The following is a 24035-nucleotide window of genomic DNA, read 5'->3' as shown; positions in this document are numbered from 1 at the left end:
TATATAATGTATATTATATTATATAGTATTATATATTATATATTATTATATTACATATTACTATATTATGTATTATTATATATTATATTATATATGACATATTACATATTATGTATTATTGTATATTATATATGATCATATATTATTATGTATAAGATTATATATAATTATATTACATATAATGTAATAATACATAATATATGAATATATTACATATGTAAAATAATATATTATATATAAATAATATATATTATATATTATAATATATCATGTATTATATCATATATTATAATTATAACTATATATTTATTATATGATATGTTATATATAATTCATATTATTAAAATATATGATATATATATTATATGATAATACTATATAATTATATAATATATATTATATTACATATGTAGCCACATTCTTTTATAATTATAATATATAATTTTAACATGATATATAATTATAATAATTAATTTTTCATTTAAATTATTATGATTACAATTGGCAAAGATAAAATAAGATCATTATACAACTTCTAAAAAAGGCAATATACTGAATACACTTCAACATAATATTTCACATATTTTTGATGGAGCATCTCATTCTGTAGTTCAAGCTGGCCTCAAATTCACAATTCTCTTGCCTCAGCCTTCCAAGTGATGGGATTACAGTTGTGTACCATGACACCCAGCTTTAATATTTTTGACAAACAGTAAGAGAATAGATTCTGCTTTGTCATAAAATGGCAAGTATGTGAAGCAACACACACAGTGATTAGTTTGGTTTAACCATTTTTCTATTACACATACACACAGACAAATTTACATGAACATTGTGAACATATCATATTGTATGAGATATCTGTCAATTTTTTTAAATTAAAAAATGAAGAAAATATGTTTTTATTCTCTGTAAGTACTTGTACGAAGGAATTGCCATTTGACAAAGCAGTTTATGAATACAACACATCTTGATCAGTGTCACCCCTTTCATCATTCTTTTTCTTTATTAATAATTTTTTTATTGTGAAAATACCGTACAGAGGGCTTACAATTACATGAACAAGGTAATGAGTACATTTCTTATGAAGCATTTTTGCCTCCTCTTTGTTTCCCCCCTTGTGCCCCCCTCAAAATTGTAAAGTTCTTTGTCTCATACATTTGCTTTGCATGTCCCTCCCCCATGGTATAACCCTTGTTTTCACTGTATTTGATGTTGGTATAATTTGGGGAGGGGAAAGGAAAAAACAAATTGTTTAAATAGAGATACATCTGTCAATTTTTAGAAGGAAGAAAAATTAATTTTGCATCAAAAGAACAATTCCTGAATAAGATAACTTCAAAATCAAATTTTGCTATTTATGAAAGATATATTTATAATTGTTTTCTTTCATAATAATGGTACCCAGATGGATGGATGTATCTTTCTCTTGCTGTCTATCTATCTATTTTTTCCTATTCACATTCAGTTTCAATTACTCTGAGTGTGAGGCTGCATGACTGTTGTTATTCTGGGAAGTGGTATGGTACAAAAACAATCTGGAGTACAACATTAGATTTAAATGAAAGGGAAATAAAATATTACTGTTTTCCCACTTTGCATTGAAATAAAAAAATAATATTTCTTCAGTGATGAAAATACAGGTCTTTTGTATTCACAGGAACAGGCAAAATACTTGGAGTCTGTTTCTTTGCATGAAAAGTGGAATCCAGAGAAAGGACTTGAATTCAGCTGGTATCTTACTGCTAATCTGAAGAAGAACGTGCCACAGGTCAAGCTCTCATTGATCATAGTGCAAAGGAACTAGACAAACAAGATCTGTCCTTTGAATTTTGCCAGGAATAGTAACCAGTTGCAGTGAAACACATATACAGGAATTCAACCTCTACTGGTATTTCTTGGTGTGCCACATTATCATCAATACTACTATCTGTCTCAATGTGACAGTCAAGTTTTGTACCCAGAAGGCTAGAATGATGAAAAGTGTGAGTGTTCCAGTTAGACTTCTGCACTAATCTCCTTAGAAGAAACTTGTTAGTTTTTTTGGTGTGTGTGTGTGTGTGTGTGTGTGTGTGTGTGTGTGTGTGTGTGTGTGTGTGTGTGTGTTTGTGTTTTCAGGTAAATAGGTTGATTTGCTCAAAAAATCGTTCCTTTCTCATTGTGCCTCAGAATTTCACAAATAAAGCTGTCCCTTTTGCTCTGATCTTCTTTAGAAACATTGTACAATCATTTCATAATTTCTTCCTGCGTAAGGCAATTTTTATTCCTGACTTCATATTTCAAGTCTGTGAATATTCCATTGAGGGCTGTAGTGTCTACTTCTGTACCAGACTGAGATGCCATTTCAGTGCTTTTATGAAAGTTCTTATTAATTATTGTACATACACCCATTTCAGAATAAGATATTCTGTAACTACTATGGAAGGATATCCCAGAGTCCGTTGATTTGCTTCCATGGATGATCTTTGTTTCAAAAGTGTAAATGGGTTTTTAATCTAGTGAGTTTTCAGTGTTCTCCATGGCTACTTTTCTTAGCACACAGATCTCACTGATTCACACAGTCTCCACTTAAAGTCTCAGACTCCATTACCAACTATACTTTCTTAATACAAATTTTTTAAAGTTCAATATTGTATAAATGATCTTTAAAGAAGAAAGAGAGAAGTCAGTTCTGACAAAAAAGTTTTTCTCAGAGGGTATTCTTTTTGTCAGTTACAGCCAGAAATTTTAATATCTAAAGAAAGGCTGCTTCACAATTGCTCATGAGCAATGAAAGCAAATACACAAGTATAAAGCAAATGTTGATATTAATTAATGGCTTATGTTCCATTGTAATGAAAAAATCATTATATAAGATGAAAGTCAGAACGAACCTCAATATTTTTTCTCATATACTACACATGAATGTTAGCCTACAAAGTAAAACGTTACCAAAGAACAAGGAAGCATTTTTAAGGATATTCATATGTTCTAAAGTAGTCATAAAAATTCCACTGTCATTAATGAAAATCATATTTGTCATATTTGATCCTTAGGTTTGTTAAGTATGGCAATGGAAGGAAAGACATGCCTTAATTTTACTGGAATGGTAGCATTAATTTGATTTTTCTTACTTGGTTGTTCAGTAATATTTAAGGAGTTAATATCTTGTTGAAAACTACTAGAGAAATGGCTTAAGTTTTGAGACAATTTTATGCCATAATTGATGGGGCTTTTGCTGGGACAACTGTCCTCCTGTGGGGCCTTTGGCCTAGGGAACACCGCCTATGTAATATTTTCCTCCAGTATGATTCTTTCAAAACTAAATGACGATTTTAGTTCTGTGGTGTCATTCTGAGGTAGGTTGTAATTAATTACAATTAATTACAATTTAGTTATGGCCACCACAGTCATTTAATGCTTTTATAACACAAAGTATGGTATCAGTTTACTAATTGGCCTCATAATTTATAATGTGTTTCTGTTCACATTAGCATGGATTTACCATTTTATTCTTTACTGGTCTTGTTGGCCAGAGTTAGGATCAAGAAGTTGGGTCACTGTTCACTCCATCTTTAATCAGTGAGGCTCTAATATCCATTGTTTGGTAACAGATATCTCTTATTGTTAATGATGATAATGTCTGAATGTGTGACTCAAGAGCAGAAAGAACAAAATGGAAATTGATCTCCCTCAATATGAGATGGATTCATAACTACCATGATCTCTTAAGATTATGGACCTATTTGGCACTGCTGTGGGAATGGCTTGGGCATATCAGAGGACCCACCTTTTCAGTGGCACTAAGTCTTCTGGACTTAACTAGTAAGTGTTTCATACTTGACTATAATTTCTCCCACAGAAACATTTAGAAGACAAAGGACCAGTGTCCAGTGTCCTTCCGTAAAATGAAGGTCCTCACTAGCTGTGTTGGATCAGACAGGGGCAACTCTTCCAACATTTTCTAAGTCCAGTATAAACCTCCAACTCTCTAGAGTACACAACCAGGCTTGTAATAGGACCGGAGCTGACTTTTCTTGTCACTCTACCATAAGGTCATGTTTGAGTCAGATATCAATTAAACACAATTAAGAAGTGTAATATTTATTTTTCAACTGAATCTAAGAACTAAATGATGCCCCTCTGAATTTATTTAGTCTTCTCTAACACTATTTTTAATATAAAACAAGAGTGATTCTGATTCAAAAGGCTCATGAGAGGAAATGTAACTACCACCATTTAGATAAAGAAAAGGACAAAAGAGATCCAAGCAAACTTTCATTGGTAGGTCAAGGGGACCCTGGAATTTTTCATGGTGTGCTTATCTCATTCCAGGCTTGCCACTCACTGTGCCTGTCCAGGTTTATTCTCTGTTTAGGCATCTGTATTTCTTTGCCACTCCCTCTTCTTTTGAATCTCACCAAGGCTAGGGAACAGATTGACATAATAACAGGTTTCTGCCTGTATCCAGAGCACTAACGGCACATTTGCAGTTATAAATGAATAATCTTGAAGATTCCCTAGTAACTTGATAGATATCCATACTCCACATGCACAGAACCTATCACTTTACTGAGGGAGAATAATATAAATTCAACTTTTATTTTTTTACACACAAATTAATGACCTGGGTATTTTAAGGATATTTTAAACTGAAAATAGAATGAAATACTCTAAGATAGAAGATGGAGTAGAAGCAAAATTAATGAAACTCTAGATGTCCAGTTAGAGTAGTATGTTTTAATCCATTTTCTCTTAACTATAAATGAAGGTCTGTTACTGAGACTGTGGAAAGAAGAAAAGTTTTGTTTTATTTTACTTTATTTTGTTTTATTTTTTGTCAGTCATGGGGCTGGAACCAGGGCCGGATAATCTCCCTGAGGTTTTTTTTTTTTTGGTACAAGGCCAGTGTTCTACCACTTTGATCCATAGCTCCACTTGTGGTTTTTTTCATTTTTAAGTGGAAATAAGAGTCTTACAGACTTTCTTATCCTGATTGAAACATGATTCTCATATCTCAGCCTCATGAGTAATTAGGGTTACACGAATTTTTAATAGCAACATTCAAATCATCACAGCTAGGAAAAAGAGTTTAAATGAATGTCAATGGCTAATGTCTATCACTGAATCCACCCAGAAGTCTGAGATCTGAAAATTGTTCAAGACCAGCCAAGGCTGACAAAACACTGATACTCTTATTTTCAATTATCCGGCAAAAACTGTAGAAGTGTACTTTAATAGCAGAGCACATGATATTAGTGAAATAAACAAGTGCAACCACAAGCCAAGAGTCCAAGTTTTTGTACTGCTGTGAATTCATCTGTGCGCAAACACACATACACACACATACACACACGCACACACACATGCACACACACACACACACACACACACACACACACACACACACGCACACACACAAGGAGCTCACAGTTCCACAAGCTGGGGAGATCTTTGAGCCTATACCTCTCTGTTATGGTACTTCTTGCTGGTGGACTCTCTGCACTGTCTCAAATTTTTATTGTAGGCTATCCCATAGTGAAACAATGCCATAGTTCAGAACACTCCTCCTATTAGTATAAAGCCACAGTCCCAACTTATGATTCCATGTTTTTCTTAGTTCCCAAATATCCCACCTCTTAGTACCATATCAATCCATATCTTTCCACTCATTTAATGCCTTTTAAGAAAAATTAAATTTCAACATCTACTTTTAATAGCGACTTTTAAAGTATTGCACTTTCCTTGTGAACAAATCCCTGGTTATGATTTTCTATTAGATAAAGTTTGAAGCAAACATCTTTAGATCCTTTTCACATTTGGAACTCTGTAGTAGTGTCATAGTGCACTAAAAATATTATGCACAATGCAAATTACAGTTGCAGTTTTCCAAGGTTAGAGAATTTATAATAGTGTTATTTATCCAAAGAACACAGCACCCCATATAAGCCATCAGTTCAACTGATTTATTATTCAGTATGATTTAAGATTAGATGAAAAAGGAGCAGGGCAAGATTGTTTGCCTGTCCATGATTATATTGAATTTTGTGAATAAATCTGCACATAATCATAATAGGCCTGGTCAGATAAATTCTATTACTTAAGGGGTTGCACTGGAGCTTATACAGAATATATTGCATTTAGACTGATTTTAACAAAATATCTCTTATTTAAACTATGTACTTCATGATATATAAGGAGACTTTGCCTTCCATCAGAATAAGGTCTCTAAAATCAGACTTCCCTGATTAATTTTTACATTATGAATTATTCATCATTTGATCATTATGAACTAAATAGGCTGATATTACAGAACTCATAAAGCAAAATAGAAATGTAGGACTAAATCGAAGCCAGCCATTTTGGAAGCCAAGCTCCTTTTATTTCCATGAGTTTCTTATTCTAGAGAAGTGGTCAAATAGCATACCATACAATTGTATCAAATCAAACATGGATTTCCTTGTTCATGTTTGTCATAGACTTGAATTGCTGTGCCTGTGAGCTTGAAAACCCACGGGAGCACTGCTGCATGGAAGCAGTAAGATGGCTTTGCAAGCTAGAAATGTGATTCAAATAAGGTTATTGGTTTCTTGATTGGTTGACTTTGTTGTGCTTCTTTACTCTAATGTGATAAAGATGTAGCAAATCTTGTATTTTATTGTTTTGTTATACAATAGTCATATTAGAGAGCATTGGGCAGGGTAACACAGAAGTTAAGTGCTGATTTCTATGTTAAAAAGGGCAGTGAAAAAATATTATACTCAGGAAGTGGGATCCGAGGAGACTTGGTTCTGTATGATTAGACTCAGACTACATGAATTCTAGACAGGATGGACTGGGGCAGAGGTCAGAACCTGGGAGTGTTTCAGATAAGGCGTTCTCTAAGAAAATACTTCACCTCTCTGGGTGTGCTCTGCTAGGTATTTTTCCCATGTCTATCCCCAAGTAATTTGATTTAGCTTTAAAAAAATCTATAATATATGAACTATCCCCAAAATAATCAGTAAGAAAATTTTGAATAGCTATCAAATGCTAAATGTCATTCTAAGCTGTGTATATGAATTAATTTAGTAACTGTAAAACTCTGAGACATAATTCCTTTATTAAGAATGCTTTACAGATTAGAAAACTATGTTGCAGATAATGTATTTGCTTCCTTGTTCTTACTCAGATACCATTTTACCAAGTAGAATATAAATCATGCACTTATATCCAACTATTTCTGAACAGCAAGCAAGCCAGAATTGCAAAATAATTTATTCTTTACAACTGGAATATAAAATGTAGTAAAGGCACACAAAACAATTTTAATTATTATTTCAAATTTAATTATAATTTCAAAATTTGGTTTTAACAGGTTTAACTTGTTATTTCTTCAATGACTTTAGCATAATGTTTTAATTTTTTTAACTTTTCCATATATTCTCAGTAGTAGTGTAGGTCCCAGTAACACCATCCACCAAAAAAGGGGATGTCTTCTATTTATTTTTTAGTCCATTCTTTTAAAGACAGTCTTACCTGTTTTTAACAGTTGTTATATAAAAAGGCAGTTTTAGCACCTCTAGTTAAAAATATAACACATAATGCTGGAAAAGATGGCATTTCATCTGTCAGGAAGGAATAGAAATATCTAATAATTTCAATATTTATTTGAAGAGGGAGTTTTGAATTATTCTTAATGTGTATGAAGGAGACAGTACATCACTGCTTTTGAACCTGTGTTTAAAATCTGCAACCTAAGGTTCAGGAGGGTGGTAAAAATGGCAGAAGTAAAGATAAGCACAAAGTACAGAATGTCCAATTGGGTTTCAGGGTTTGAACCTTCTTTAGTTCGGTTTAAAGTAGGATTCCATTTAAGATGCATATATACACAAACATATTAACTAAACTAGAGTATATGCAGGGGAGGATCCTGATGGCCTAACTCATTTGAAAAATTACCTTGCAGTCCAAACACTGAATGCTAGGAAATTGGAATTGTGTTGTGGGTGTAGTGAAGAAAAGAAAGGGTTAATGAATGAAGAGATGAAGGGAGGATAGCTGTAATATATACGTATATATCCATATATATCCATCCATATATATATATCCATATACATCCATCTATCTATCTATCTATCTATCTATCTATATATATATATAGATGTATATATATGTAAAACTGGAACTGGGAAAATTAAGGAAATGGGTGTGGTTTGAAAAGACAGAAAACCATGCAATCTAAACATTCACACAGTGAGAATAAAGGAAGATATTCTTAGAAGATCACAAGTGCTCAATAGCTATGTGCATATGATAATCTAAAATGATGCTTCTCAACATGAACTCCAAGATGGAAACAAAAGATCTTTACTGTACTATTTGTAGTTCTTTTTTTCTCATTTTTCTTTGGTTTGTTCTTTGTGTCACTGTTTTTGATTTCTATACCCTTTGTCTTGTATGTAGGTTTATCTGATTTAGGGAGGGGAAGGCAAGCATAGAAATGGTGGGATAAAGGGTTAAACAATTCAGCAGTGAAATGCACAAGACACTATGTTGGAAATGAACTATGCAACTTGGGGGAGAGGGAAATCAGGAGGGGAAATCCTGGAAAAGGATGAGAGGCTAAGTAACACTCTTCAAAAAGAACAGTCATTGCTTGACTCATGTAATTCTAATTCCTGTGTACAACATCTTTACAATAAAATTTTAAAGACCCCAAAGCAAATAAAGGACAGGGAAGAATGATGAAAGGAGTGACATTGATCAAAATGAATTATATTAATGAACGGATATGTTTTAAACTTTGTCCAATTACTAAATGATAATTTATATATAAAAAAAGAGATGTATTTGAAGAAAGGATTCCACTATTGGTAGCAATTAATTGTTTAAGATAGTCTTCTACACTCCTTGAAGAATGCAATTGCAATGTCTTCTGACTTGAATCTACTTTTAAGTCCAATTCTGTTCCATCCTTGAGTGGAAACCTGATCGTTTCTCAGGCTACTGAAATTATGTAAACAATATATTAACATGGCCATTGGCTTAGGGAAGTTATGACTGTAAGATTATTTTTATTGTAATGATGATATACAAAGGGGTTACAGTTACATAAGTAAGATAATGAGTACATTTCTTTTTGAACAATATTACCCCCTCTATCATTTTCTCCCACTTCTCCCATTCTGCATCCCCAAGTTGTAAAGTTCATTTCCAACATAGTGTCTACCGAGTATCACCTTTGCATTGGCTCACCCTTTGTCCCACCATTCCTGTGATTCCCTTCCCCAAATCAGAAAAACTAATATACAAGACAAAGGGTACAGAAATGAAAAAGAGTGACAACAGAGAATAAATCAAAGGGGGAAAGAAAAAGACTAAAAAGAAATAACTGCAAACTACACTAGAAAAACCTCTTGTTTCCAGTTTTTCACTTACGGATTATACAGGATTCCAAGGTGGAGTATGAAACACAGGAAATTGGAAAATCTTGCCACAGAAGATCCTGAAATTTAGCTACTCATGAGGCTGAGATCTGGGGTTTGTGCTTCAAAGCCAGCCAATGCGGGAAAGTCCATGAAACATCTCCAATTAACCAACAGGAAACCGGAAGTGGCGCTATGGCTCAAAGTGGTAGAGTGCTAGTTTGAGCATATGAGCTCAGGGACAGCACCCAGAGACAATTCCCGTGACTGATAAAAATAAATAAATAATAAAATATAATAAAGAAATATATAATTAAAACATCTACAATGTAGTTTAAGAAGAGCTGAAATTATGTATTCAAAACTGATATACAGATTCAATTTAAAATTTTTAATTAAAGGAAATGATCATATTATCTATGCCTTAAGTATCTGGAGCATTCAGTGGAACTCAACTTTCAAATTTAAAAATACAGAGCAAGACAGTTTTGCTCAAACTGTTTTTCCATGAAAAGCTGTTTTTTAAAACTTGTATTCAAATTCTCTGAATTGAGTTGTCATGAAACTCAAACTTAATTAGTGGAGAATAAACAGAGTCAGATAGGACAAATTCTAGAAGATAGATGTGTGGACCAGAGCCTGATTCTGTGGAATTTTCCCAAAATTTTATTCATTTAAAAATTATCTTTTTATTTTATTTATTTATTTATTTATTCATTTATTTGGTGGGCGCCCTTGGCTCATGCCTGTAATCCTAGCTACTTAGGAGGCTGAGATATGAGGATCTCAGTTCAAAGCCAGCCGCAGCAGGAAAGTCCTTCAGATTCTTATTTCCAATTCAACACCAGAAAACTGGAAGTGGCGCTGTGGCTCAAGTGGTAGAACCCTAACCTTTAGCTGTCGAGCTGAAGGACAATGTCCAGGCCCAGAGTTCAAGCCTCACGACTGACAAAAAAAAATCTATCTATCTATCTATCTATCTATCTATCTATCTATCTATCTATCTATCTATCTATATCTTTCTATGTGAAATCATAACTTCTAAACAGAATGAATCATTTCCTTATTATTTATCTTTACACTAACTGCATCTTAAGTTATATCATATTGACAACATTGGTCAGTCTACTAAATAAACTAGATTGTGATGAAGAGTGTTATTCCTGTTGTAAAGCACAGAGTCTTATACACAGGATATTCCTAGCATGTATTTAGTTGTACAAAAGATTTTCCATTCAGCAATGCAATTTATGAATACAATGTATCTTGATCAATGTCACTCCTTTCATTACTCTCCTCAATACCTTTCAACCCATCTCTCTCCTCAATTTTCTTAATCTCTTAATGAATTTTATGGCTGCATTTCCCCTGCTTTCCTCTCTTCATTTGTCTATTCCCTTCCTGTTCATTCCACTGTCCTCTTTCAGGTACCTGTTTCATTGTGTACATTTTGTTGTAGTTAGTTTTTCTAAGAAATCATGCCATTGGATTAATAAAATGTCACAGCATGGAACAAAACAAAGCTTAAAGATGTATTCTCAGAACTCCTGATCATATACAAGAAAAGAATCCCTCTGGGACTATGAATCACAAAATTACATGCATGTAGTGTGTAGTGAGAAAAAAATGTACAAATTCTAGCTATAACAGCTGAGAAGGATTAGCTGACTAATTATGTAAAAGTAGTACTATAGTCTTGAAAAGGGCAGACACAATTTCAAAACCTTCAGCTGGGCTGGTTGGCAAAAAGGGATGGATTGAGCAGCAAGAGGCTAGTGCAGCTGGTTTTGAGTAAAATAGTTATTAAAAAAGAGATGCTGTCTTTCTAGAAATATGGATGGCCTCAGTGTGAAACATTCCCTTCCTTTCCTATTACACAAAGGGCTTCTTTCGTTATATAGTCTAAGACTCAGGTTATGCAGTATTGTTCTAAGATGGAAATTTGATAAGATCAGATTTTAGATTGAGTCTGGAGTCTAATAGAATAAAGTAATATCAAAATAATTATTAATCCATGACATTATTCATGACTACTGTAATTTCCATCCATATCAATTACCTATTCATATCATCAAATTTCTTTTTTTTTTTTTTTTGGTCGGTTGTGGGGCTTGAACTCTGGGCCTGGGCACTATCCCTCAGCTCTTCAGCTCAAGGCGAGTGCTCTACCACTTGAGCTACAGCGCCACTTCCGGTTTTCTGGTGGTTTATTGGAAATAGGCGTATCATGGTCTCTCCTGCCCGGGCTGGCTTTGAACAGCGATCCTCAGATCTCAGCCTCCTGAGTAGCTAGGATTACAGGCTTGAACCACCAGCGCCCGGCTATATCATCAAATTTCTATTGTTATCCTTTGCTAAGTTTCCCTTTTCCAGATCCAAACCAAGTTTACATTATTTACACAGGACACAACAGTCAATTAATATGCTCACATTTCAGATCTTCACTAGAGGAATGCTATAATTTGTTCTCAGGCCCTATATGTCATCAGAATTCTATCTAGAATAACAAGAAATTCATAAATAGATAATCTCAATATCTGGAAAAAGGTTGCTTTTGATAGGGTTAAATGGAAGCAATATGAAAAATGAAGAAAAATACATTGGGTGGTATGCGAAAGTACACAAATGTATTAACTAAAATAAGGTCGAGGGGCTGGGAAGGTGGCTCAGGGGTAGAGCGCTAGCCTTGAGTTGAAGAACTGAGGGACAGCGCCCAGACCCAGAGTTCAGGTCACACAACCAGAATAAAAAAACAAAAAATAAAACAAAATAAGGTAGATTCATGGAAAAACTTAAATATTGTAAGTCCTTAGTGTAATTCCTTAGAAAGGCAAAGTCAAAAATTCAGCAAAATAAAACACCAGAAAAGTTTCTCTTTAAGTATTTAACCCATTTATTTATTGAGCAGTTGTTTCTTTGGGGATTTGTTGTTGGGGAATTTAAATTTTTGAGTTCCAAGTAAATTTTAGATATGAGAACCTTGTCTGTTGTATGGCTAGTGAAGATCTTCTCCCAATCAGGGAGGGTTGTGGAGATGGGAGAGAAGGGAGGGTAGGGGAAAAAACAAAGGAGGAGACAACAATGCTTGATAAAAAATGTACTCATTACCTTGCTCATGTAACTGTAACCCCTCCTCTGTACAGCATTTTCACAATAAAAAAACTTATTTAGCAAAAAATAAAAAATAGATAAATAAAACACCAGGATGCAGATACTTGAAAGGGGTAGTGTAGGTTCAAGTGCAAAGAAACAGGCAAATGAAGAAGAGAAGTGGGAGAGGATGCAGACAAAAATCCAATGTATATACTACAAAATTAAGAAGACTAGGGTTAAGGGTAAAAGGAGGAGAGATGGATGAGAATGTTGAAATGGTTGACACACTGATCAAGATCTATTTTATTCACAAACTGATTTGTTAACTAACAAAGCATTTGTACAACTCCTTAAAAAAGAAAATTCTCATTTTCTTTATTAAAGTTATTTGACTATATGACATATTCATGTATATGTATTGCTTCCTCTTTGAATTTCTCCCCACAGCATTGCATCCATTCAATAAATAAAAAGATGACACCATTTAAGCTTTCATGTATTTACCATTTAAAAGCACCACCACAATATCATTTTATTGCTTCCTATTTCTGTTTGCATGCATATAAAGTCTGCCTTTTGATTAATGGACTGTTCTCCTGATGAGGAAATAGCATAAAGCTTATAATTAAAGCACCTACATCAATGAAAGTTTTGTGAATGGATACAAATTTCTTAATGGATAAAGCAATAGACATTTATTTGCAACAAGGGACAGTTATTTCCAGATGTCTCCTCAAGTTTTGAATCAATAGGGAAATTTCCTTTGTCTCTGGTATAGGGTCAGTAATGTTGACAGAGGCAATAATTTGCAATTAGCAACATTTTCATTCATTCTTTTAAACATCAATGTACACAGTAACTTCATGAATCAGCATTTGAAATTTAAAAAAAAACACTGGGTGAACATCAAAATGAAATAAAGCATTTTAGAATATAGTGCTGCCGGGCACTGGTGGCTCATACCTGTAATCATAGCTGAGGATTATGGTTCAAAGCCAGCCTGGACAGGAAACTCCATGAGACTCTTATCTCCAATACACCACCAGAAAACCCGAAGTGGTGCTGTGGCTCCAGTAGTTGAGTGCTGGTCTTGAGCTGGTCTTGAGCCCACGCCCAGAATTCAAGCCCCATGACTAATAAAATAAATACATACATAAATAAAAATTTTAAAAGAATATAGTTCCCTTAAATAAAAACAAACTACTAAATATATAATGTAATCTAGCTTAGTAATCGAAGCATAAATGACTGGTTAAATCAATTAGTAACAACCTGGGGTTCAAACAATCAAAAAAAGTCCTGTTTCTGATAGAATCATATATAAGAGTTATAGCATTTGTATTGAACATGGTAATGGAAGTGTCTAATTCTGATAAAATTTGAAGAACATTAAAATTAATTAGGAAATAACCCAGTATATTAGAGATACAGTTTGTGTTCTTGTTAAGTATTGAATTTAAATTCTCTTTAGTGCTTCTTATAACTTCATTTCTACACATTTTTTGTTGTTTTGAAGAAATAACTATTGTGGATCTACACTACAAAGTCTAATCTTAGAATTTGATATATTAATCTATTTGTTTTTTCTGCTTTACTTGAATCACAAGAATACATGTTTTGAAATATTTTATTGTTAATGTGTTGTTAATTCATTCTGTTTTTCATTCTCAGAAGAGTTTATTATGTAGGATCCGATGCTTGAAAACCATGACTTCCCAAGCACATATACTAACTGTAATGGGGGAAAAAAGCTCAACTTCATAATAAGTTTTGTGAATTCTGAATTTCAGTCCTACCGATTTTCCAGAATGCTTATAATAGTTATTCACTGTGTGAATAACTTTAAACATTGAAAAAGATATTTCACTTTATATAATTTTGTGAATGGACTTTAGGAAACAGTGTAATGGACTTTAGGAGAATAGTGTAATTAATATAAGGCTGCTTTCACTAATTTATTTCTGAATGATTTTATTCAAGTTTTATTAAAAATATAGGAAAATTTTATTTGGAAAAATAATTCCAAATCATATCAGTTACAAAACATCCTATGATTTGGTTTTATCCTATTTAGGTAGACTAGTGTACACCTAAATTTGTGCCTTTAAACTCTTTAATTAAATAATGAATATCCAAATATGGTTAACCTTTTTCAAATATGAATAACAGAACCATGATACTGATTTCAATTCCAATCAGAAAAATATGAATGATGGCTCATTACATTCATCATAACCTAAAGATGAATATTGTCCTCATGGCTGTCAGCTTCTATAAACAAACATGTTAATATGTATAGAATATAAAAGAAAAATTTCCCCAGAAATAAAAAAAACTGAAATAAAGTTTATGATAACACAGATAATTAATAAGAGCATTATGCAGACCAAAAACAAAGCCAACTGCATCATATATCCATGATAAGAAAATTTTAAAAAAATCACAAATTATTGTGATCAAAAGTTTTTTGTCAGAGCTGAGAAGAGAACTAACTGCAAAGAGCCCTGGTGAAATATTCTATATCGTGACTATGGCATAACTTATCTGATTGTGAATATTTGTCAAAATTTGGAAACATATCCTTAGATCACCGTTTTCTTTTTATGTGGATTTTCTTCAATAGTGGTGTTTTCATTAAGATAATGAAGCACTTTCTTCATTGGCCAACTTCATTCCTTCATATCTGCTGCATCACGCACACAGTTGTGGCATATAGTTAGTTTTTAGTCCTTTTAAATGTTTTTATTTTTGTCCTTCATGAAGAGAAAAAATATACTATTCATTTTTCTCCGTCATTTATTAGCAATAAATAGTCACAACATTTCTAGGAATAAAGAATTCAGAGAAGAAAGCCTCAGAAAGAATATAGTCATTGCTATTGAATTGTCTTATTGAAATTCAAGAAAAGTATTAAAAACAAAATAAAGACAATTTTGAAGATTTTTATATACTTTTACAAATTTGTAACATACTCAGTTTCTGTCTGAGTTCAGTATACGGTGGAGGGAAAATGAACACATCCCTTAAAGTCCTTTGTGAAAAGTCCTAACACCTTGGCAGAAAAAAAGATATGAGATTTTTGTTAAATGTTTTGTAAATGACCTTTCAGAGATAAAGGAAAACTTGGGTGTGCTGCCTCATAACCATCATACCATCTGATTGGCAGGTAAATATACAAAAATCTTGGTTCAAGATCAGCCTGGCAAAATTTGTGACTTCACAATTCAAAGAACAAACCATACATGGCGGCTCATGCCTATATCTGTAAAGATGGTAGAGTGGTAGAGACATCATGTTTTAAGGTCAACTCAGGCAAAATTACAAGACTTTCTCTGAAAAATAGCTAAACTAAAAAAAAGTTAAGGGCATGGCTTAATTGGTGAAGCACTTGGGGAACAGACCAAAGACCTGGAGTTAAAATTCCTAGTATCTTTAGCAATAAAAATAAAAAGGTGCCAATTACAATAGCTCATTCTTGTCATCCTGCTCTGGAGCTTGAGTAAAATGAGTTAGCTCAAGTTTGCAAGACTCATCTCAATAGACATAGTTTGCTGAATCCACTTGTCATCCTATCTATAGAAGGAAGTATAATAGAATTATGGTCTAGGCCAGCATGGACAAAAAGTGAGAACCTATCTGAAAAGGAACCAGAGTAATAAGGGAATAGACATGTGGCTTGTGTGATTAAAAAAAAAATACCATCTACACAAAACACTGAATTTAACACTGCCAAAAAAGACAACTATAGTCAAAATTTATATAAGATCTATTTAGCCCAATATATATAAATGTGTATATAAAACATATCTATATCTATCTGTCTCTGTCGCTGTCTCTGTCTCTCTGTCTCTCTGTCTCTCTGCCTGTCTCTCTCTCTCTCTCTCTCTCTCTCTCTCTCTCTCTCTCTCTCTCTCTCTCTCTCTCTCTCTCTCTCCCTCTCTCTCTCTCTCTCTCTCTCTCTCTCTCTCTCTCTCTCTCTCTCTCTCTCTCTCTCTCCCTGGCGAAATAATGGTCTTGAAGTTTCAGGGGGAAATTGAGAAATGTTTCTTGAAATGTTTCAAATCCAATTTAAAATAAGGACTGTAAAATGAAGAAAGTATCAATTTATCAACGTAAAATAAGAACCCTCAAAACACTAATAAAAATAAAGTTTGCTCTAGCCAGGTATAGTGACTCAGATCTATAATGTTAGCTACTCAGAGAAAGGAAGTCAAGAGTGTTATGGTCTCGATTGAAGCCAGCCCTGGCAAAACAGGAGACTCTACCAGAAAAATAACAAAAGCCTAAAGGGCTGGGGACAGGCTCAAATGGTACAATAAATAACAACTTCCAGGCCCTGTGTTCAAACCCAAACATTACCCACCATCTCGGCCAAAAAAAAAAATCTTTTTTCTTCAGACTAACTCTGGCATAAAGAAAGAAGAGAGCAAGAATTTTGAAAAAAAATACTAATATGGTTTGTTTCTTCAGAAGTTAGAGGATGATAATATACCTTGTATAGTGAGGAGGTAAAATGCAATCTCTTGAGACCTTGAAGGTTTCCAGAAGTTTCCAAATCAGCTGTTTCTTAAATCCAATCTGACATATTTATGAGGGACACTAATGGCTGTAGAAGATATTTAGTAGTTGGGCTTAAATAAAACCATATTCTCTAGAGAGAAAAAACAGTAGAATCTGTTCCATGGATATCTCCTTGGAGAGTCTAAAGAAGTCATAAGCTCAGACAAAAAGATAGCTAGAAAATACAACATATCACTGGTTGATTCATGGTAATTTGCAACAGTGTCTGATCCAATTATCTGTTAAGATCTTTCTGGCACAAGACAGTACATAAAGTGAGGAGGATCAATGACCTTGTGGAACAAACTCTACCAGAATGGAGACAAAAGAAAATTGAAATGGCTTAAGGATATAGACCAAATTAGAATTATTCACCAGAGTTGAGGGAGAACTGATACCACTGAGCCACTACTATGTGCAAGTAGAAGGTGAACACAGAAAAAAAGCATTTCGAAAAGAAAAAGCTGCCAAACAAAAAGTGCTCTAAACTTCAACAAACATGTAATTAGAAAGAAAAAGAATTTCTTTCACTTCTTCAAACAGAAACCTTAAAGCAAGAACATTAGAGAAAGGAAAATGTTGGTACTAATTTGCTGCTTGAATACATGTCTTTTAAGTGATACCATTAGAGCTAACTTGCCAAATCAATACCACCCTCTTTTCTCTTTTGAATAAAACAAACAAACAAACAAACAACAACAACAACAAAAAGCTCCTATGGGTTACTTGACTTTCCTTAGGTATCTATGCAAAGGGACTGGTGATGACCAGACCAGAATCTCTTCCTCTGGGCTCTGAATCCTATATGTTTGCAAGCTTAAACTCCAGCTCCGTGTCTTTCTCTCCACTGTCTCAGCACAGGAGCTGCAATTAATGACTAACCTAATATCCTGTAATCTTTCCACATTGTAGAGACACCTGACAACCTCACCCAGCAAAACTGCTGTAAAAAGATTATTTCTGCCTTATTTCGTTAAGCCCCTAGGCCAAATGGTTTGGGATTCGAAAGTTCACACAAGGACATGCAAGTCTTAGATAGCTGGAAATCATTTTCTGCTCTTAAGATTTAGTGTCTGAAAAATTTTGTTTAATTATCAAGTCTTTGACTTCCTGGGGCTATGAACTTTGCATAACTCCTCTGAGGCTTACTTTATTAATCTTTAAGAGGACGATGTCCTGCCTGGCACAGAGAGGACTTATGAACATTACTTGGAATAATATATGTAAAAGTCTTTGTGAGTGCTAAAACATTCAATATACATAATATTTTAAACATCAAAATCACCCACATTTACTATGTATGGAGGCTCATGTGAGAATGACTAACTATAACCATTAAACTGTAGTTAAAAGGTACATATGTTATTAAAATTGTTTGATAATACATGTCACTTATGGAAGTTAATACAATATTGATGCAAATTCTGAAGATAATAGTAAATGATTAAATACCAACTTGCTAAAGAATAAATTATACTGTGACACTGGTATTTTGCAGTTCAAGTACACTAATACACATTCAAAATTATAGAATGAGATCAATACCAAGTTCTAAATGTGCGATGAATACTTCATGTGCAAAATACATAATATAACTTATCTTATATGATGAGATTCAAAAGACTCCACATAGAGCTCCCCTGCCACCCAGCAATCCCACTTTTGGGCATTTACCTGGATGATCAAAAACAAGGCCATACTAAAGCTACCAGCACAACTATATTTATTGCAGCATTATTTACCATAGCTAAGATATGAAACCAACCCAGATAGATGCCCCTCAGTAGAGGAATGGATCAAGAAAATGTGGTATATATACACAATGGAATTCTATGCCTCCACCAGAAAGAATGACATTGCCCCATTTATTAGGAAATGGAAAGACTTGGAAAAAATTATATTAAGTGAAGTAAGCCAGGCCCAAAGAAACATAGGTCCCATGGTTTCCCTTATTTGCAATAACTAGTATATGTCTGAGACAATCAGAAACGGTCAGATAAGTTGATGTTAGGCGAAATGAACCTCAAGATAAGGACTCAAGTGGCTTTTCTTTCTTGCTATTGTTTCTAAAATATGTATAAGGTAATTTTTTTGTTGCTTTATATGTCTCTCCCCCACGGTATAACCCCTGTTTTTGCTGTAATTGATGTTGGTATAATTTTGGGAAGGGAAGGGAAAAAACAAATCGTTTAAATAGGGATACAGGTGGACCTATTGCAACAATGAAATGTACAAGACGTTATGTCGAAAAATGAACTTTACAACTTTGACGGCAGGGAAGGGGGGTAAAGGGGGGAGGGTTGGGGAGAGGAGCGGCATGAGTGTAGTGGAGATGGGAAAAACAAAGGAGGAGGGAACAATGCTTGATAAGAAATGTCCTCACTACCTTGCCCGTAATTGTAGCCTAACCCCTCTGTACCGTATTTTCACAACAAAGAATCATTAATGATAAATATTTATGAAAATATAGGGAAATGTCTTTTATCTGGTCATCAAAGACATGAATCCCAAGTCTACCCAAAACATGTATTTTTGATACTATCATCCCAGAGTATAGAACAGTTCTGGTAAATGGTAGTGATGTTCTTTATATGAATGAATAAATTATTCAACTTTAATATATTCTGAGTCTAAAATAGTCTCCCATATAATTATTTTATTTTAAAGTATCCTCTTTTTCCTACTATTATAGAGAATTTAATGTATTCCTGAAACAAACTCAATAATATTGAAAAACGACAAAGAACCGTATCTACAAATTTTGATGAAATATTTCATTTTTTCTCTCTTAAATATATCTCTCCTATGTCTCTTTGAAATGATGTTAAAATTTAAGTGTGGGAGTGCATTTTAATGGACATGATTAAATTCAAATTATCTGCTAATGAGTATTAAATGATTATGTAATAACTCAATAAAAATACTTATTACATAATCAATATTATTAGCATATCAGTTTCAAACTGATCTACTATTCATTGTATGCCAACCAATATTGTAACTGTTATGTAAATATTAGCAAGTTTTCAAAATACATATTAGAAAACCATAATATCTTGAATATTTTTCAAATGGAAGACTAAAACTACTTGATTTCAATGGCAATTCAAAAGCTACATTGAGAAAGACAGTCCTGCAGTATCAATTAGGCTTACAGCAATTTGAAACAGATTAATTCAATAAATATATCATTTTTCTTGTTAATCGAGTATTAAAACAGAGTAATTAAGGGAGAAAAGGAAACATTTATACAATGAAAACTAAAAAAAATGCTAATATGAAACATAATGAATGTTTATCCTGTTATCACATATTGTTCTTATTTAAATCAATGTTTTGCATAATGTATAATAAGTTAACTGGGATCAGATTATAAATGCAATTATTGTTTTCTTTCTGTTTATCTTATGACTTCAAAATTACTTTTTATTTTATGGGCTATTAAAAATTATAGCATCTTAAGCTGATAATAAATAAGGAAATAATTTTAATTTAAACTATTTTTAAAGAATTTTCTTATTTTTCTGTCACTATTAAGACAGTGTTATCTATCATTCCTTCAACAATTCTTTTTTTTTTTTTTTTGTCAGTATGGGGCTTGAACTTTGGGCCTGGGTGATGTCTCTCAGCTCTTCAGCTCAAGGCGACTGCTCTACCATTTAAGCCACAATGCCACCTCCGGCTTTTTCTGTTTATGTGGTGCTGAGGAATTGAACTCAGGCCTCATGCACCTGACATAAGTACTCTACCACTGAGCCACCTTCCCAGCTCCTTCAACAATTCTTACAGATCATAAAACATTAATCATTACCACAAGTTTACTTTCTACTCTGACACCTTCCTAAAATCAACAGACTGAGTCTTAAGATTCAGAATAGTACTTTAATATATGGGTAAAAATGACCTATACAAGTGCACTTTTGTTCTTGCCTTTTTGTAAGTAAAATGGACCACTTCGTTCAATGCAGATCACTCAGTTCTATCCTTAAATGTTTACATTGGCCGGTGCTGGAGATATCGTAGATGGAATAGCAGCTGATTAGAAGGATATGACTCTAGGTTTGGTCCCTAGCACCATTACCACTAATACAAAAAAAAGTCAACTTTGGCTGGGCGCGGGTGGCTCACACCTGTAATCCTAGCTACTCAGGAGACTGAGATGTGGGGATCACGGTTCAAAGCCAGCCAGGGCAGGTAAGACCGTGAGACTCCTATCTCCAATAAACAACTTGAAAAAAGGAAGTGGCGCTGTGGCTCAAGCGGTAGAGTGCTCGCCTTGAGCTGAAGAGCTGAGGGACAGCGCCCAGGCCCAGAGTTCAAGCCTCACACACCGACAAAAAAAAGTCTACTTTGATCAATGTCAATAAATGTGCATTATTATAATAATGTCAATCCATAGAATTTAGATATTTGTTATTTCAGTGGTCTGGTTTGTACTATCTGTCAGATATCAGAGATTTGAGAAACATCAAGACCTGATAGTAATTCTTTTTTTGCAATAATTCTTCCCAAACTTTTAGTGTTGCATCTGAAATTTTCTGTGGACATTCTTTTGAATTCCAAATTTATTAATATATTTCCCAAATCATTTCAGCAAGTGGCCTTAACCCTAAATATCTTTTAAAATTAAATTTATTTTATTTTATTGTAAAGGTGATGTTGAAGGATTACAGTTATGTAAGTAAGGTGATGAATATGTTTCTTTTTTAATGTTTTTTATTTTGAGAATATTGTACAGAGGAGGGGTTACAGTTACATGAGCAAGATAATGAGTACATGTCTCATTTTCTCCTACATCCCTTCCCTCCCATCTCCACAACTACACTCCAGCCCCCCTCCCCACCTCCCCACCTAAACTGTAAAGTTCATTTTTCGACATAGGGTCTTGTACATTTCATTGTTGCAATGGGCCAACCTGTCTCCCTGTTTAAACAATTTGTTTTTATCCTTCTCCTCCCCAAATTATACCAACATCAGATACAGTGAAAACAGGTGTTATAGCATAGGGGAGGGACATACAAAGCAACAAAAAAAATCATGTGGTACCTTATAAATATGTTAGAAGCAATAGCAAGAAAGAAAAAACCACTTGTGTCCTTAACTTGGGGTTCATTTCACTTAACATCATCTTCTAACAAAGAATTTGAAGCCATCAAAGCCGACCAATTAGAAGGAAAGGAAATTTAAAAAAAGTAGAAATTCTTGAGTGTAGGTTAGACCATGCAGAAGATTGAACCTCAGGGATTGAAGACAACCTAGATATTACAGATAAAGAACATACAACTATCCAAGACAAACCCAAAAATTTGATAGATCTATTTAACATTTTGAAGATACCCTCAGCAGGCCTAATATGAATACATTTCTTGTCAAACATTGTTACCCCCTCTTTTGTTTTGATATCTGATTAGGTCCCTCATGATTCATTATCCATCAGGCAATATTTGATCAAATATTTTTTTCTTTTAGTTTTTACATCAACTTTTTCTCAGAGCCAACCTGTGTGAGTTAAACCCCCACATTGCCAATTATTGCAGGAATCAGACTCCTTCTTGCATGTACCACAATCTCACACACAGCAATGAGTTCTGTGTTCCAAATGAGAGATTTAATGTTTGCACCTGTCTGTAAGGCTTTGATATTTTTTAACAATAATATTGTATTATTTGGTGCCTGTGGCTCATACTTCTATCTAATAGTTATTTGAGAAGCTGCGATCTGGAAGATCATAATTCAATAACAACTCAGGTACAAAAGTCTGTAAAATTACAAGCAAAAAACCAGGCTGGAGTATGGCTCATCTTTTAAGGTACAAAGAGAAGTTAGTTGAGCAAGCATGAGGTCTTGAGTTCAAACTAATACTGACAGAGAGAGAGGGGGGAGAGAGAGAGAGAGAGAGAGAGAGAGAGAGAGAGAGAGAGAGAGAGAGAGAGAGAGAGAGAGAGAGAGAGAGAGAGAGAGAGAGAGAGAGAGAGAGAGAGAGAGAGAATGAGAGAGAGATATGAGAGCACTATAGAATCTTTTAAAATGGCAATAATTTTGGTCATGATATAACCATCTCCCGAAAAGATAAATCTCTTTTTTTTTCAACCTCTTTTTACCATCATGTATGTATTAAGATTGCAATACAGGACAATATCATTCTTTCTGATGGAAACATGTAATATTTTAAAATTTCTCTATCTTTTGTCTTGTATATAAATTTATATGATTTAGGGAAGGAAGAGTAATCACAGAAGTGGTGGGACAAAGGGTGAATTAATCAACAGTGAAACTTACTAGACATTAAGTTGGAAATGAGCTTTACAATTTGGGAGGGAAGGGAGCTGGCCTGAGTGGGAAAGTGGGAGAAAATGAATGAAGGGGTAACACTGTTTAAAAAAGAAATGTACTCATTACCTTTCTTTTGTAACTGTAACCTCTCTGTTCATCACCTTTACAATTTTTTAAAAATATTTAAATATTAAAGTCTTGTTTTTATGTTTGTGCAGGTACTGAAGCTTGAATTCAGGAGCTGATTACTGTCCCCTAGCTTTTATGCTTAATTCTGGCACTGTACCACTGAGCAAAAGATACACTCCCAGCTTTTGAGCAGTTAACTGGAGATAAGAATCTCACAGTTCACAGGCTAGCTTTGAACTGCAGACTTCCCATCTCTGCCTCCTGAGTAACTAGGATTACAAGCATGAGCCATGTCTCCCAGCAATATGGAAGTTTTGGAAACGCACAAACTTTTCGTTACCAGAACCCCTGTGATTTCCTTTCAGTAAGTACCTATACACTGATTCCCATTTCACCTGTTGGCTGAAAGTCCCATTTACCCAAACATTCACAGATAAGTCCAATCCTCTTCTTGGTATGATTCCATTGCAATAGACCTATTGATTAAGCTCTCTCTTGTCTTGAGATATGTCATATTTTTTCTTTCACATTAAAGACACATGTCCTTAATTTGCAGTTGCCTAGTTTTAATATTAATGGTTTAGAACAATATCA

At 33.9% G+C, this 24035-nt stretch overlaps 1 pseudogene; it reads right to left on the bottom strand.

Moving 5' to 3' along the window:
* Positions 1 to 1625: 1625 nt before the first annotated feature.
* LOC138806274 (caspase-3-like) lies at positions 1626 to 2547 on the bottom strand (annotated as a pseudogene).
* Between the last annotated feature and the right edge of the window lie 21488 nt (positions 2548 to 24035).

This window comes from Dipodomys merriami, unplaced genomic scaffold (genome assembly GCF_024711535.1).
Source record: "Dipodomys merriami isolate MVZ:Mamm:240054 unplaced genomic scaffold, mDipMer1.0.p SCAF_4, whole genome shotgun sequence".
Lineage (NCBI taxonomy): Eukaryota > Metazoa > Chordata > Mammalia > Rodentia > Heteromyidae > Dipodomys > Dipodomys merriami.
Note: the sequence above shows the minus strand (reverse complement) of the source record. Positions and strands in the feature narration are given on the sequence as shown.